Source organism: Colius striatus, chromosome 17, assembly GCF_028858725.1.
Source record: "Colius striatus isolate bColStr4 chromosome 17, bColStr4.1.hap1, whole genome shotgun sequence".
NCBI classification, from domain to species: Eukaryota; Metazoa; Chordata; class Aves; order Coliiformes; family Coliidae; genus Colius; species Colius striatus.
The window spans coordinates 10318470-10336690 of record NC_084775.1 but is presented as its reverse complement, the minus strand read 5'-3'; the positions used below and the strand labels follow the sequence as shown (position 1 = coordinate 10336690).

At 39.5% G+C, this 18221-nt stretch overlaps 1 protein-coding gene across 1 annotated transcript in view; it reads right to left on the bottom strand.

Annotated features, from left to right (window-relative positions):
• The window catches only part of GALNT9 (polypeptide N-acetylgalactosaminyltransferase 9), a 142637-nt gene that overhangs the window by 48599 nt on the left and 75817 nt on the right, over positions 1 to 18221 (bottom strand). The window lies entirely within an intron of this gene.

The following is an 18221-nucleotide window of genomic DNA, read 5'->3' as shown; positions in this document are numbered from 1 at the left end:
TATTGTGAATCCCATTATCCTTAATGGAAATTTAACAGCCAAACCCCTTGTGGATCACTTAGAAAAAAATTACCCCTTAAGGTTAAAGGGGATTTCATTAACAGTGTTCTAGGATGCTCTGATTTAAAAGTGCTGTAAGCCTCCAGTGTCACGTAGAAATATGCATCCCACTGTTTTTTTGCATATCCCTTCTTATTATGTCTATCACATCACCCTTCTCAAATGGAACTTCAAAACACAGCTCAGTCTATTGAAATGTAAGGCACATTAAGGGTAAATTTTCTAAAACTTATTCAAGGAGATTTATCTGCCAAAATTCCTATTAATATTAATGGGAATTGCTCAGCTACGTTGCTAGACACTACCCTGAAAATGAACCCCAACAGCAATTTATCAGGCTCCTGATTCTTGATGCTCACAACAAAATATACACTACATATAAGTCTAAAATTTGGACTGGAAATCTAGATACCATGTTGTCATGGTTAATGACATCTAACGTTTCATTTTACACTAATCTGAGATATAGACAGAATCTTATAAATGACTTTCTGGAGTGTTTGGCATCACAAGCCAGTACATGGATGTCATTTGAACCTAGCTAAAGGACATCTAGAAAAATATTAAGTTGTCACTCTAGAGTGCCTTACTGACTGTCAAGCAGTAAGAAACACTAGCAACAGAATGCTCCTATTGTTGGGCAGCCAAATTGATAGAGTTAAATTCCCCCTGAAATGCAAGTTTTATGTTCTCTGGAAACCAAGGTCTGTTAAGATGGATGCCCCAAAGAGTCACCTTTTAAATACACATGAAACAAAAGGATAGCTGGAAATATTAGCCAGTCTATCTCAGACTGGGGATCCCAATCACTCAGAAGACATCTGCCTATTTTCCAATTCACAATTAATTCACAAATTGAGCAGCATTTTCACAAAATTTGTGTATTGCTGATAATTAAACTGGCTATTTATTGTTAACATATGACTATGACTAATGGTTAAACAGTTTGATATTAGCCAAAGTCATACAGTACTGCATCTACTACTCCTTGATCAAACTCTTCATGTAGGGAAGTGTCAACTACTGAATGTCAGCAGTGTCACGGTGCATGTATGGACTCGCTCATTTAACCACAAACACAACCATTCAGTGAAACCACAGCTTTGAATGTAAGCAGTCTGTGCATATCTCTTTGTTATGGTGTTCAAACACCATTACATTGAACACCCACAGGAAATGGTCCCTATGGCACTCTTCTATGACCTTTTACTGATGCAACCACTCAAAAAAAAATCATGACTGCTTATTAAAAACACCCATCCCCCCAAAAAAACCCTTTTGTGTTTCTGTTCAAAGTTAAGAGAAAAAAAATGGATCAAAAAACATAAAAGTTGGCACAGTTAGCAGCAGCCACAGCTTGATGCCATGACAGCCAAGTGGTTGCAAAAAATCCCCTGACTAGTTTGGGCATACTCATGCACAGAAGCTGAAACATCTGCACTAATCAACTTGTCTATAATATCAAGCCATTATTAGAATCAAAACCACCTCTAAACAGTTTAGCTGCAATGAAGGACCCACCTATCCCATCTCTGACAATATTCAGGATTGATGGATACTGTAAGAATTTTAAATATTGTTTTCTGTTCCACTTCTACATCCTACAACTGTTTTTATATTAAAACTACATCTCCATTAGGCAACCTGATCTCTGTGTACTATGGGGCCCCAAGGTCTATATTTCATCAGGCTGCTGAAAGCCAATGTTGGGTTCTTGTTAGCATGAGAGAAATTCTAGCTACTTTGTCCAGCTACCTCAGGGGTGAATGGATGAGAAGCAAGCAGGCAGCACTAAAACCAAGCGACCACACAGAGGAGAGACTAAAGAAACAGAAAAGGCAATCAGGAAAAAGATAACAGAGGAGTAAGGGATACAGTAGACAAACCTCAGAACAGGGTTAGTTTTTGAGACCTTGAGGATTTTAGAGATTTCTCCATATACATCCCAGTCTGTCATTCCTTTGGCCCATTAACCTGATTCTATTTGTGACCACCTTTGGGGACATTTCCTGAGGTCACTGTTTGAAATGCACAGCATCTCTAGAAGTGTTTACTCCATCATCTTTCTACAGTCAGAGATTAAGTCAAAAGAAAGCTCTATGATCAACAAAGGTTGATTTCCCTACAAAACATAAGCCTCTTCTACTTTTCTCTGACTTAATATCTGTTCAAACTAAAAAGATTTCTTTTATGGTATCATTTTGTGTCACAGAGAGTTAGTTGTCTTTGCTATGAAAAAAGCACTTTCTTCATGAGTAACAGGTTTTCTTCTCTAGTCTAGGCTTTTTCTCTTAAGCAAGAAAAGCTCCTCAAACCACTAATGCTTCCCTCACTTTGAACATCCATTGTGAAAGATGTTTATGAGCTTTCCTGGGACTTGCTTAGGTGCTTAAGAGGTCTGGTGTCCACAGCAGCACTGAGCTCATAAGTCACTGGCACAGCCAGATGAGAATGTGGAACATTAATTCCTGGTGGAGCTGAGCCAGGAAAGGTGCTGGGGTAGGAGAGTGATGAAAAATAATAAGACATATTGGTAACAGCAGAAAACAGAAGGTAGAGAAAAGGCCTAAAGTCTTGCCAGAAAGAAAGGATTTAGGATTGGAAGCTGAACTAAGGTAGGAAAATTCTCTCAATTTTCAACCTTCCCCTTCCACAGCTCAAGATGATTCAGTCTTGTTGATTTGTCTCATCTTTGCTATCCCCACAAAACACCATTTTCATTGCCAGCTCCATGCCCAGAACAAAAAAGATGTCCAAATCCCAAAGATTACCCTAGAGAGGATGCAATGAATGCTACTTGCATACAAATCCTGCCTTTCAGGCTGAAAACTGAGTAAAGTCAAACATGCATCTCCCTATGAATCCTGTTTTTATGGGGCTGTGGTTAACAGTCAGTCATTCATATCTAGACTTCATCCCCTTTATTATCTGAGTTGGGCATGGGACAGAAGCACCAACAGCAAAAATAAAGGATACAAACAGACTTCAGTGAAGACAAATGGTTAGTGGGGAAAATATTGTATGAGAAGCTCTCTCAGTGACAGAAGCAGAAACAGAGCAGAAATTAAGGCATGAAAGGGAGAGGGCTGGTATGTCAGATCTTTATTAACGTGGTGACAAAGTTAAAAGAGCACTGAATTTACCAGAGTTGTTTTGAAAACAAGTGCCATCCAGATCTACAGTAACTAAAATCAGTGGTTGCTGTGCCTCTGCAATTTGAGCAGAGATCCACCCCCACCCCACATGCTGGGAAGACATAAATATCTTTGACTGGGTTGGGCACTCCATTTTGGTGTGTAACACAATTTAAGGAGGTCAACATGCAGCAAGTTGAAAGATTTATCATGGAATCTTTAGCAGGATCATAGATCCAGTCTGCCATTTAAGGGCTTTCCATTTTGCTGCATCACAGCACTTTCTTCATATCTAAGAGAGTGTGAACATTCTGATAATAACAGTGAAGCAGAGTTTTTTCCCTGTCTTTATTTACCAAAGGGAAAAGATCTCACAAGATCTTTAATATACATTTTGAGATGCAGTCATCTAGGTCACCATATCACCAGTCCTTCTTTCTCTTGCTGTCACATTTGCCTCAATTTCGTATTTTACCTGTGTCTTGTGTCATTGCTAAGTTTGAAACTAAAAATGCTAGATTGCTCTACATTTGCCTATCTGCTTGCTTTGAAAAAACAGAAAAAGAAAAATCAGTGCTCCACAAGGTATGTAGAATGAAAATGTTCTGTGTGAAGGCCTATGAAGTATCTTAATAAGTACTAGAGTTTGCTACATTTTCATGTAGAAACTGCCTTTGATGTTTGACAAGACAGGAGATGTTGCTTCAGGAAGATGGACAACAGGTTATGCTTAATTAAAGCAGGTAGAAAGAATGGAGAAGGTGAAAAAGTAACTCATACCACATTTGTACATCACTGCAGTCACCTGAAGAGATACTGAATATGAATTAATGAGGAACAAGAAAAAGGAACCATGTTTCTCTTACCAATTATTTTTGCTGTGCTTCCTGTTGAAGACAACCATGAGTTGCCTGTGTAAATGAAAGCACATACAAAGTGAAGAGCTGCTGCTGAGCACAGGCTGACACAAACCTGCCTGAGTTTTGCTTTCTAAAACTCACTTCTGACTACTGCTGCAACCCAGAGAAGAACAGCTCACCATGACTTGAAGCAAAATGCATTGACCCTCAAGTTTAAAAAGGTTCTAGGATAGAGCTGGGAAGAAGGAGACGGAAGAATGTCTGTCTCTTGCATGGCACAGCAGGAAAGTTAATGGACCAATTTGGTTCATACCAGGTCTGCAATGAACACCCAAAATGTTAGGCCAGAACACTCAGGGCCTGGCATCATGATCTGTTATCCATACCCGCTTCCTCTCCAGGGACAGGTCAGGCTCATTTAAAGTAGCTGGTCAAACCATAAGTGGTTTAAAAACCAACTCTACCAGGATTAATCCTCTTCTTTCAGGAGATGCCTATCAAAGCTTGCTTTGACATGTCTCTTTCTGCACTCCACTGCATTATGATGCCCTGGACATCAGGAAGTTGCCTTCCATCCCCTTGGAAAATCCCCACATTTCAGTTTGTCTCAGTCTCCAGATGCCTGTCTGTGTTAAACACAATCTCCAAACACTGGTTTCTAGCTTGCCTTACCTCACTGCTCTGGTTTCTCAAGACACTTTTTTTAAGCTCCCTATCAGCTATTTTATTCTCCTTTTTCTTATAGACTAAGCCCAGCTATGCTTCACTGTCCCCCATAATTCATGTTATAGGCATCAGGTAAGGCAGACAGGAGAAAGCAGCATACACAGTGAACTGAATAATCAGCTAACCAAATTTCAAAGGTGATGGAGGCAGTTCAAATAATATTGAACTATTAGCTCAATACACAATAGTTCACTACAGTTGACTGAGAAAATAAATGCATTATTGGCAAGCTGTTGTACACACTGAACCCCAAATATAGAGTTTCAGGTACCAGGTAAAATTTCAAGCTGACAAAGAGAGATGTTCGAGATCCACAACCTCCAAGGGATGATTTTGGAGGTGGGTGCTGTATCAGCTCTACACACAGCAGATCTTAAAGTAACTTCACATCTTTACAAACAAACATGGATTCACCCTAAAGCTTCAGGCAGTGATACCTTGAACAAATAACTGAATATAAACCAACCTGATTTGCTTTCTGAATTCCCATTCCCACGTGTTTTCTATCCCTAATTAAGGGCATTTTGCCTTGGGAATTTGGAATCTCGTTAAATAAAATGTCAAGACGTACTATATGATAACCAACTTCTAAATTGCTAGTTCAAACTAGATCTCTAAGAATGAATAGCTGAGAGAGGTTTTACATGCATCTATTAGAGAGCTGACATCTGACCACAAACTATATTTAATAGCTGATATAATTAGAACCAGGTCTTTAGAGGAATTAGTTACTGAAGGTGATATTTTAACACAAATCCATAGAGGATCATATACCTAAAAGATATGTGTTAATTGGTAATGTCTCTGTTGTATGGGAAGAAAATATTGCAGTGACAAATTTCTGTGCAAGGTAGATAATAGGCAAGCTGAGGGAAAAATTCAGTTGTCTTTCCTGTTCTGGTTCTTCATTTGATGGAGGTAACTGCTTTTCCAGAGTGCTGTGCCTTTTTTTAAGTAATAAATTCTGATGCCAGAGCACAACTGGCAAAGTGTTTCAGAAGGCAAAAACTAAATATGAATTTACCAAGAAAGTGCCATTTTGGTTGGACAGGTGGATTACTGGGGATGGAGCAGAGCAGTGCAATATATACAAATCACGTAGCCGTAATTTATCATGTAAATCCATTCTCACAATAGTATATTGTACGGTACAAAATGAAGTCCTCAAGGTTTCATCTTCTGGCTTACTCTCAAGCTTTAAAGGTTTATCATTTGAGAATTAACATTTAAAAGATCTGAAAACAACAGCCATTGAGAATGGAAATACTGAGAAGTGCTTTTATAAGCATGCAAAACCAAAATACCCTTGATAATCTGTGCAGCCTTTCTGAGTGAAAATGCTTTGACTCGTACAAGCAAATCCCTCCTCATGTCATCTGGCATGTGCTCAAGAAGCCAATATTCTACAGAAACTAACACTTTTCTCTTATCTATTTACTTTAACAGCTTCTTTGCCTGATTCCTAAGTATAGCATAATACTTCCCTGGCCCTTAAACTATAATCTTCATCCTCTTCTGACCGCTCTGTAAACATTTTTTTCTATAATACCAGTAATCAGAAAAGCACACATTTTGAGGCTTGGAGCCACCTGCCTGGGTTGGCTAATCTTTCAAGAGCTTCTATACCATTCTCAAAATCCTTCTTACTAGGCAATTTGCTTCTTACCACTCAGCACTGTGGCTGACCCTTCTTTCCATCAACAAACCCCATTTTTCCTTCTTTTCTCTCATTGCTGCTCTTAACACCGTGATCATACAAATGGGGTACAATTGATACCATCCATTTAGTTAAGCTCTTGTAATAGGAAAGGTTCTTTCTCTTTTCCAGCTTTCTCTCTCTCAACCCATCTGCAGTACTTGTATGGAAAAACCTTTATTGAAAAGTAAGGTAAAACCTCTTGTTTTCCTAACCACTTACATTCTAACCCTACATGTATACTGAGGGTGGATCAGTTCATCACAGCACCCAAATGGTTTGGCATACAAACAACAGATTTATAATAGTCCCTTTTAAATTATACATACACTATTGATTATGTGTATTAATGGGACAATTTATGTGTGAAAGTGATGGTCATATATTTATAGTTAAGACAACTGGAGCAATACAGAATGCTCACAGTGAAACTTTTAAATCCACCTAATTTAAAGCCTCTTTCCTGCTTTCATTTGCAAAATTGATTGAAGCCAAAATAAAGTTTCTCCCTTTAATTATTTGCTACTAAATATGGCACCTACATCCATTTCTGCTTTTGGAGAAGAAAAAACCAACTTTCTGTATTTGAAATTGTGCACTTTTTATTAACTGTACAATGAAGTTCAGTGTTTTGGCATAAATTGAGTTATTTGACAGAAGCCCTGAGGGAAGGAATGGCCCCAAATGAGCATTAGTCTATGACCTCTACATACATATAAATATGTATACATACACTTATGCACACAAACACACGGATGAATCATTGAAGTGGGGAGACAGAAAGTGTGTATGATGCTGCAGAAAGAGGGCATGCTTAATTAAGCAGATAACAGTACATAGAAAATAAGTCTGTGTTTGTTGCAAAAAGTCTGGCTGTCTGATATTGAAAACATTGCAATATTTGATTCCAGGTTTAAGAAAGTTGAACATACTTTGACAGAGACACGTGAAGTAGTAACAGAAAGGAATCCTGTCCTCAGAGTCTTTTCACGTGCTCGGTCAGCAACCAGCAAAAGATGATTGTTTTAGAAAAAGAATATAATTAAGCAGTGATTGATATTGCTAATATTCCTGCATAGGAGGGAAATGAAGAAACTCAGTTATACAGGAAATCACAAAGAAAAAAAACATATACTGTAAGTCATGTGAGTTCTTCTGAACATCTGCATTGGTTCCAAGTAAAAAGTCCCTGTGAAGCAAAGATATGACACAGAAACAAGAGTGCAGTATAGTATTACAGCATACAAAGGGCTGCTTCCAACATCCTCCACTTTTGTTTTGGTTAAAGATCTCTTTGCCTATGTCCTGTCTTGGGAAGAAGAGGACATGAACTCAAGTCATTTGAAAGCCACCCTGGATGGGTAGGGCAGCTGGTGGAAAAGGCAGCCCAAGTGCTCTCACTTCATAATGCACAGCAACCCAAACTCCTTGTGACAAAGGAAATCAATACTTCACTAAGAGATGTGTCCCAGCTTGGCACAGAATCTCAAATGAACAAAAGGCCTCCTCCTGCCTGAAGATCACCCCTAGAGCACTGTATCAAAACTCATCTAATACAAGCATCTGCAGAGGGTATTTTTTCCCTCCACGCCTCCCACGTCCTTCTTTACCATTTACTGTTTGAGATCAGTAGTCCATACAATTTATTGTACCTGTCAAGGCTAATTTATTCATGCGATTTGGCAGTAATCAAAAGGACTGAGATCGATGTGCCAGCAAACCCTGACATTTATTCATATTTTAAAGTCCCATTTGACCTTGAACTGCAGCTAACTGGAGCTGAACTTGTCAGCATCTCTCCGAGGCTCGCTGGGTCTGACAGATCAGTGCCTCTGGGCTGAAGGCACCATGCCAGGGGAACAAATGCTTGGACCACGAGTATAAAAGGCTGAACCACAAACAGAAGGGTAGGGAAAAGGGCATCATCAACAATGCAGTGGTCACAGATCCACCAGCCGACCCAGTGCAGTTTGTTCCTCCTCTTCATGAGTCATTGAATTTCTTGCTGAGGGCTAAAAAGGGTGAGGAAAAGGAGTGAAGAAAGAATGTGACATATGTCTGCCTGCAGTAGCACAAGCAGGACACCCTGCGCTGTCCTCAGCAAGATTGCTTCCAGACTAGTCTCACATGGGACACTCACGGTGAGGGGCAAAGGAAGAAGCATAAAATAACAGCACCTTCCCTCCCCGGGAGGGGAACAGTGACACTAGCTGGGGATCCAGCCACAAAGGGCAACGCAGAACATATATCAAAAGCTCTGTAACCCTCTAGGTACCTGCCAGCACAATGTGGCAAGATCAAATGGAAACAGGATCAGAAAAAACCATTCTCAAGAGGATTGCTTTGAATGTGCTCTTGCATTTCTGCTCAGGAACAAGTTTTAGAAGTTGCTTATTCCTCTTGAAGTCCATCATCCTTGTCCTCTCCTCACTCAGTCATGCCCTAAAGGAACACAGGAATTTCAAGTACACTTATTCCAACACATGCATGTGCTGCAACTTCCAGTAATCTTTTCAGGCTTTGAATTCTGAACAATCAATATGGAAAAACAAGAAATACTATTTAAAATAGTTTCCAACTGTGCTGTGCCACCTAACTGCTCTCAAACAGTTCATGACGACATTGTTAGAGACTTCTACCTCAGTTTCCCCTTGTTTAAATAGAGGCATACTTATTTACCTGCTTCCCTAGAGCAGGCTAGGAATTGTATGAGTGTGACATGCTTTGACATTATTGAATTGTTTGTTTTCTGCTGATAGCAAGATATTTGTGTAAGTGACGTGCTATCAGAGATGCAGAGGAAATCTAAGCGGCATTTTAGGTAGAAATATGCAGCTACAGTTTTAATGAAACATGCAAATAGATTATTTTAGTACAGTTAAAACACTTGAATATGCAATATGCAGTTGTACCTAAAACAGACTTTGCAGCCGTATTTTGATGCTTCTCTGGATTCTCCTTGGCCGCATTTCTCACGCTATAAATTTTGCATGTCATATTAAATATGATTTCTAACTCAGACCTGCTTTCTCTAAGACTAGAGTACAAATAGAAATGACAGATATGCCATTTTTCGTTTGTTTTTCTTCTCTTTTAAATAGCTAACACCTTTCCATTATGTCAGAAGAGAGTTACCAAAGGAAAGCAATTGGCATTTGGACCGATAAATTTGTGCACGTTATGTATGTCTAACATTGCTATGCACTCTAATCTTATGCTCATGGAAGAGAAATGATGACATTTGAGGATGCAAGTGTCTGTAAGGATCTAGACTAGCTGCAGCATATAAGCAGTGAAGCTACACATGGAGCTATGCAAGTTACAGTAAATATGCTAACAAAGCATTTCAGCCAACTTGTTTCCTTATTTTACCTATGTAGGAAACAAAATTTGAGAGAAATAATCTTGGAGATCATAAAATCAAGGCAACCTTGGGAAAATAGTGTTTACCTGCAGGACGAAGATTGGGTGCCAACAGAAGAACTTTTCATCTACTGTCTGTTTGGAGTCTGTGTCAAGAACTTTCCATCTGTGTTCAAACAAACATGGATCTGTTTTCCTGCTTTGTGTCCCTGTTCTGGCCTCTCTATGCCAAGTCTTATTCCTCTGTGACCTCTCTGGGGGAGAAACTGTCTCTACCTGCCCCTTTCCTGCAAGGTGCCTGTCCAATACTGCCTTTCTGAAACGTTAATTGCAAAACACAACAGCACACCTGCACTCCTTTCAGAGGACACTTTCTGCCACTCTAGAGATGATAACTTTACCATTCTCTATACCATTTTGCACATCACACAGTTAATGTTATCATTGTCATTTGCAGATGGGCAAAGTGAAGGAAACAGAGTCCTCAAGATCATGCAACTGGTGAATATTCCCCTGTCCAGGGGGTCCTGTGTTCTGAATATTTTGATTGCACTATGGAGGCCATTAAAACCAAATTTATGGAAGAGCTGCATGAAAAATTTCACATTACTGGCTAATCTTCTGCTGCCTTCAACAGAAAATACTTCATCTCTTTCATGCTCATTGCTAAGTTGCTTTTTTCTGTGTATTATACATAATACATGTAATTTTTTGGCACCAAGGAGCAAATCTTTACTCAACAACATGGTAGGTACATTATTCTTTCCCTTCTCCTCAGATCAGAGTATCTGTCACACAGATCAACTCAACAAGCTTTGCTTTGTTCAGGTAACACTATTGCAAGGATAATTATTAATCAGTTGGACATTTCTTTAGCTGACTGCAAAAAATACACAGAAAAAAAAAAGGTCATATTCTCTCCCAGAGTTTTCCAGACAGAACGAAAGCAAACAAACCTAAAGCCCCCAATACTTTCATCCTCCAAATCCACAACTCAAAGATCAACTGATTTCCTCATGCTCACAGGATAAGAATGTTTACCAGTGGTAAGGATTTATATGTGTCTGTTTAACATCATAAATAAAGGTGACTTGAATTTTCCTACAGTGGTAGCACCTCAGCAACAGATGGCAACTTAAAATTTCAATGCCTACAAACCCATCTCCAGTTCCTGAACTTAAGAATGGAGATCCTATAACTCTGAGAGCTCCTCTCTAAGGCTGAAGTACATTTTCCCAAATGAGATGGTTTGCCTGGAAGACAGTACCTGGGAAAACCCTCCAGTAAGACAACTATGCATAGAAGCCCTGGCTACAATGAAGAAAAGCAGTTGGAACTGTGGGTCTCACATTCCCTGTCTGCTATTCCAGGACTTACCCAGCCTGCTGATCTAGAACCTCCATACAGGACACAAGCCCAAACGAAGATTTTACAACTGCAAAAGCTCAGTTTGAAAAGACTCCTCTCATGCTCAATGCTTCCCCAAGGGTCAGATTTTAAATCTCTCATCCCAGAAAAACAAGAACCACCTGGGGAGCTAATGAAAAGGTCAATTATAAAATGGGCATCTCCCTGCTCTGGGAACAGTTGGTATTTTGAAACACTTTTGCATTTCTTTTTTTTTTTTCCTGAGTGGAAAGACAATGCTTTCCACAGCACTAATATATTTTTAAGAGTTCTGAAATAGATTCAGAACAGTTCCTCAAAGAAACTTTTGGCCAGGTGTGCTGGGACTCAGCTAAGGACTGACAGCTGGGTACCTCTGGGTACACAAAAGCCCAAGCCAGGCTTCAGTAATCAGCATCAAAATTTAGAGTTCCATAGAACATTTGGAGTTCTGGATGAGCTGTTATTTTGCAATAGAAATATAATAGAAAATACGTTGCATCAGAAAGTTTCTGACCAGCTGTAGCTCATCTCCAGGTTTGTGGTTCAGTCTCATCATTAGGCAAGTGAAACCTATTTCCATCTCAACACAATTAACACACTCTCCTTTGTGGCATTTTTCCTCTGATTCTCATGCAGCTCACACTTGCCATGGCAGGGGAACCTGTGTTGGATTTAGACTAAATCTGCAGGAAAGGGGCCAAGGAAAAAGCAGCAAAGACAAAGGAAGTATTTTCTTTCCTCAGTTCTTTCATCGTTCATCTCTTTCTGAAATTTCCAGCCTTGTATTTTATAATGTGGAGTACATGAAAGAGTTTGTAACATAAAATGTTACACTTGATGGAGCATGATGTGATATCGAAGCCAAATGGCCAGATGCTCTCTTCTGAGCTATTTCCAATGCTCCCACTTTAGAGAGTGTTTTCAACGATCTTCACAAGCTCCAGTCCTGTAGTTTGCTGGCAATTTCATGCTAGAGCACCGTTACACTATGTTCTGATGAAAACATTGTTTTCCATTCAAGGTTACAGTTATCTTCAATTTAATAAAAACAAAAAGGAAAGATAGAAGACAATGTTTAAAGGAATTGTAGACAGGTAAGGAGTTGGATTCTCTCATGCACCCCATTTGCAGTGCAATAAAGATTATATAAATTATCTGCTCAGAGGAAACCCCAAGTATTCTAACTTAGTTGGAGCAGGTCAAACAGTACCTTTTAGTTGTTTGGCTTTGTTTTACACTGTTTTCACACTCTTTCATGTGTGGTAACACCCTTTACATGGAAAATCCTCTGGATTGAAATATGGTTGATGTCAGACATTTGAAACCTGTCACCAGGCTTTGGCTGTCATACTGGAATTCAGCCTGTCTTCTTCAGCTGCTCCTTCACGGTCTTCTTGTTTGTTGACAGTGCTGCATCTCTTTGGTTCACTGCACAGAGGCACGAGCACCCGTTATGAGGAGGAAATAACCAGAGAGCCAGGCTGGTTATAATAAGCAGGGCTGCTGTCAGCTTTCTTCCAGCTGTTGATGCAGTTACTGCCCTGTGTAGCCCATTGGGACTGGCAGTTGCACACTTTGGCAATGGGGGCAGTGGTGATTCATGGTGACTTCAGATACTTCAGGGTTCAGCAGCCTGGGATTTAATGCCTGCACGAGCATCTTCACCTACAACTAAGTCTGTCTGCTTTCCCAGACAGAATGCATTACTGCTTTATACAAATGTCAAGCCTAATCTCATCCTGTCTGAATCAATGAAACTCTGCTGGAATTAAAAGATGCTGAACATTTAAATAGGCTGAGGACCTGGCTCATCATATACACATATCACCACAGCATAACTATTCCAATCCCTATTTTGAAGAAGGAAAGGAGCTGCGAATGAATGTAATCCCAGCACCGTGAATTCAATCCTTTCATGATTTCTTAATGCTTGACTTTACAAGCTTAACATTCTTTTTCCTTAGGAAATGCTTTCTGAAATGCTAAATTAAATTGGAGATGGGAAAGAGAACACTTTACTTACATGGCTTATCTGGAGGGTGAGACCTAGGAAATTTATCAGAGATCTTCGCAATCTATGCAATGGGACAATTTCCAATAACTGTAGATTACATCACTTATTAGGATTTTGCTTAGGCAGTGCAGAGTTCAGTGGAGAACTGGTCAGAAACATTTTAATAGCATTTAACTTCATGCTGAAAATGCTAATTTATCACACTCCAGTGTGAACAGGTGTGTCTAAGGACAGAGAGCACTACATTTCAGATGCCAGCAATTGCTAATTTTGTTAATATCATCTAAATGATGAAATGCCTTCAAACTAAAAGGCTTTCTTTTTAAAGTTTTCATTTGAATCTGAAATAACTTATACTAAAAATTACAACTTGGGAAAGGGCAAAATAAAAAATAAACATCACCAAAGTAAGACATTTTGATTAACCTGTATTTTTGTCCAGTTCTCACTTGTATTTTACCACAGTATGTAAGAGAAAACCCTGAAATTTTGAGAAAGCCTCCAGAACAGGGCTCCTACTCACCTCTTGGCTCTAAGACTAAGGGCCTGTCTTCATGAATCACACAGGGTAAAAAAACATTGTCCAGAGTTCAGAATTAAAGTTTGCTATACATAAACCTTGTGACATTTTTATCACAGCATCCCGGCCTAGAATCTGCATTTAAAACACTGCCTGCTCAAAGGAATCTAAATCTCCTGAGCTAAAGGCAATAAAACCAGGTCAAGAATTCGCTACTCAACAATCTACCCTTAGCATTTCTGTTCAGAGGAAATGCAGTTCATCTGTTCTTAAAGAAAGAAAAGCTGGGCCCTATAGCATAAGTTTGGAAAGGATAATGATTTGCTTGAGCTTGTAAGTCCTCTAAGTTACAAGTTTTATTTCCTCATAAAGAGATTTCAGTGAATCTGTATGATGATTTTTGTTTTTACATACAGTATTTCTGGAAAGCCCAGAGGTGGGACTGCATTTCTATGTACATAACCCACACTTGATTTCAGCTAGGCAGCTTGGCCACCTTTAGCACTGTAATCACAACAGCAGACTGCAAATGACCTGAGCCTTTATTCTCTTTCAGACAGTTCTCCACAGTCCTGATGAACTATGTGTTCCCAAGGCCATGCCATTGCCAGAACTAGCCAAAGTTACCTGTGACACATCTTCATCAGCCAAGGTGACAAATGACCTTAAGCATCCAGACAAGCTCTGCTGGAGAATTAAGCCATCAGTTGAATTCACCATAGAGTTAATTTGCCACCCTGGAACCTGATTTCTCTGGCCAGCACCTCTTAAACCATAGGTTTCTTTAAGATATCTCAAATTGGGTAAGACATTGGTTGGTGGGAAAGGGCAGAGTCTATTCAGTGTTTGAATTTTTTAAATCTCTCAGCACCTCTAAGAATTCCTCAACTGCTGTAAATTTCTTCCTTTGAGGTATATCATAGTGCTACTGAGAATAAAGTAGTATGGCCAGTGGATGCTGGCCATAAAAGAGAGAAAGTTTTGCTTTGAGTTGTCAACGTGGTAACATATTTTTTCTTTAATTTGTTTGGATTCTTAATGGTGGAAGCAGAATTTAATTTGTCCTGGAGCATCCTTTAAAATAAATGCTTGATCTCATCCCACCCATCATTACAGTTGATAGGTACAAAATAAAAAGGAGAGCAATTCATTCACCTTATCACTACAACACCAGAGGAAGAGAGAGATCCTTAGTGCTATGATTAACGACTCTCTATAAAAAGATGCATCATAAACTGCTTGTATTAGGTCAAATCATAAACTAGGCTTTTAATGTTTATATGATCCCTTTCTAAATAATTAAGTGTCTGCAGCTCCCACCAGAAAGGGAACCACACAACACTTGCAAACCACACAGTTTCTTATAGAGTCATAATTTAGGACTTACTTAAAAGGATCTCTGTCTTCTTCCTCATTCAAGCATTGCTTGAATTTCTCTTACTATTGGGACATGTCTCTGTACTACAGGTCAGAGAGACCATATGATATTCAGAAGGAATTTAACATGATCTACCCTTAGACTGGAGTGGCACAGACACATCCACAACTCTCTACCACTGTTTTTCTTCATCTCTGGGAAAAGAACAGATGACCCACAGATGATATAAAAATAGAACTATCTACTGCTCATTGGATCCAGGTGGATACAAGGAGGCAGAGCAGCAGCATGGGGCTTGCCTGCATGCAGCTAGCAAGCCAAGTTGCCCATGCTTGTTAAGGGCACCTTGTCCAAACAGGAGTCAGCCATAACTCGACTTTGTAAATTCTTGGCCAAAATCAGCTTTAAGGTGCTCACAGATAATTCCCATCAGCTTCAGTAGCTGGTTGCTCAACGCTAATAGTACCATTTATCCAGAACAGAATTCAGTCCTGTATTTATCCATCCCACAGTGAAACTGTCATCTTTGAAAAATACAGTACAAAATGACATTGTATGTGTCCATCTATTTCCTCACTATCACAAGCCTGCAATCACATCCATCTCTCTTTTATTTCACAGAACAGCTGGTGCTTTTTCTCCACTAAACCAGAATCTCCCTAGCTTGGCAAACAGACACTGTCTTTACTGCAAAGTTACCCCATCAGGAGAACATCATAGCTCTAACTAATATAAAGTTACTCCCAAAATAATATGAGTCAAAAAAGAGCTGCAGAGCTCCCATCTATTTTCAGTAGATGTGGTAGCTCCAGTCAGTTTACACTCCTTACTCAATATAAGATATGGTAGCCCCAGTCAATTTGCACTCTTTACTGAATATAGAAAATCACTTAGGTTTATTATTTATATATTTCCATCTATGGAATTTAGAAAAGACAAAAGCCTATAGTGGAATACGCAAGATGATGATTTTTTAATAAACAATAGATTAAAGGGGGATTAGCTGGATTATCAAATAGTATCCTCCCAAATCAGCTCATTAGTTTCACCAACTTTCCCTATTTCACTGTATTAAAACGATTTAAATGAGGGTTCATTAGATGCAATGTAATCTAATTCAGATACTCCAAGGCTAATCCCTTTTCTTTTAGCAGTAACGTGATAATAGTTTGCCAAAAAGTTTAAAGGATTATTGATACAGCTATTTTAAATAGGGACTGTTTTCAGCCAAATGGATGCCACCACTTCCTCACCATTTTATTAGACATTATTGTATTATTTCTTGCTCTTGATGCATTCACTCATTTAGTCCTTCCCTTTTCTGTCTTTCATTGCTTCACACAAGCAGTCACACACAGGCAGCAGCATCCCTCTCTGCAGGTGTAGGGGATATGCCAGATATCCCCGCGTGGGCCAGGGCACCAGGCCTTAGAAAAGGAATTACTTTCTGTGACTTACTTTGATATCCTGGAGATAAAAAACCCGTCCTTTGTAAATTCACAGTGATTTTATAAATATCCTAGAGGGAAGGAAGAAGCTTCCTGTGCATTTTCACGCTGCTAGTTTCTGGCAGCTCTGAAAGACACACAGGAGGGGATCACACGGAAGACTTGCAAATTAGGAGGCAGACACTGTATATTACTTACCATGCTAGATCCAGGCTGAAACTATAGATTAATGGATCCATGTTATAGAGACACAGCTCCTTTTAGAAAGCACTTGTACCCCTGTACTTTCTCAAAGCCCTTCTCAAACAATAGGGTTAATTATTCTTTATAGGGCAAAAAATCCTAAATCAAAAAACCCCAACCCCAAAGAATGGGAGCTGGTTTCTGCAGACTTTGACAGAGTCTCTATTCCTCAAAACCTGTCCTTCCTCACTTCAAATCCGTGTCTCTTCAAGCAAGTACCATTTCATAATCCTATTAAAACCTTTGCCTCTGTTTACCAAGAGCCCTAATCGTACTCAGCAAGTTCTTCTTGTCTAAGGAAGAGCGACAGCTTTCAGATTTTTTAGGAGGCTTATTCATCAGCCACGCCAGAGTTTTGGCCAAAGCGTTCAATCTATTCTGAGAGCAGCCATGTGGAAAAAGTTTCAAACAGCTCAAAGCCCTGCACAATGATAAAGGAAAGCTCACACAATCCTGGTAATAGCCTGACTCTCTTAAGGAAAATTGGATGATTTGTGGTAGCAGTTTTTCTGTCCCCTCTGTGAATTCGGAACCTTAAAAGTGTAAGCAGTGCATTTGCACAGTCCCATTACAAACCCTATCCCTCTTGTGAAACTGGGATAATAAATACACGTCCATATGCCAAAATAAACTCTTGCTGCAATGACCTTCTTCCTCAGTCCACTAGTGTGAAGGAGTTTGTAGCCATTTTAGAAAAAAAAAAGAGTCAGATAAAGAATGAACTAATTTGACATTCAGTGGTTCACCATGAGCAGAATATATGCTTTAATGAGCACATTACATGCACCAGGGACGTGTTACTGTGAAGCAGGGAATAAAGAGTAAGGGGAAAATAATTAAACAGTCAGCTTTATAATGAGGAAACTGTGTTCATGCAACATTAAGTGGCCTAATTTTCGAGTGCTAAGCAAAGACATTTTCCTTGGACTTCCGAAGGACTCGCTGGCAAGCAACACCTTGAAAACAAGGGCAAAGGATCACAAGCATCAAAACTCCTGTAGGTCCAGAAGTGCAGGGTGGACTGATGCTCTCCTAAAGTCATTTCTCCACCCTTTGCAATGACCTACCTGACAGGACTGAATGGATACCTGTACTTTGTAGTTCTTATTCTATAATGAAGACCCAAGAAGTTTTAAAGTACCACAGCATTCATCACCTGTGGTATGTAGAACATTACAACTGACTTCTAGCAGCCTGGCCTTAGCTTTCTGTTTGTATTGCCTCTGCTAGGCCACATACACCATCATCTGGGCACCATGAGAACATTAAGACTTAATGCAGCTGTTTGCACCAGCAGAGCTAGGGGGACAGGAGAAAATCTGTCTCACTGGGTTCAGGCTCCAACAGAATGAAACAATAAACCATATTTCTGCCTGTTATCAGTTCTCTC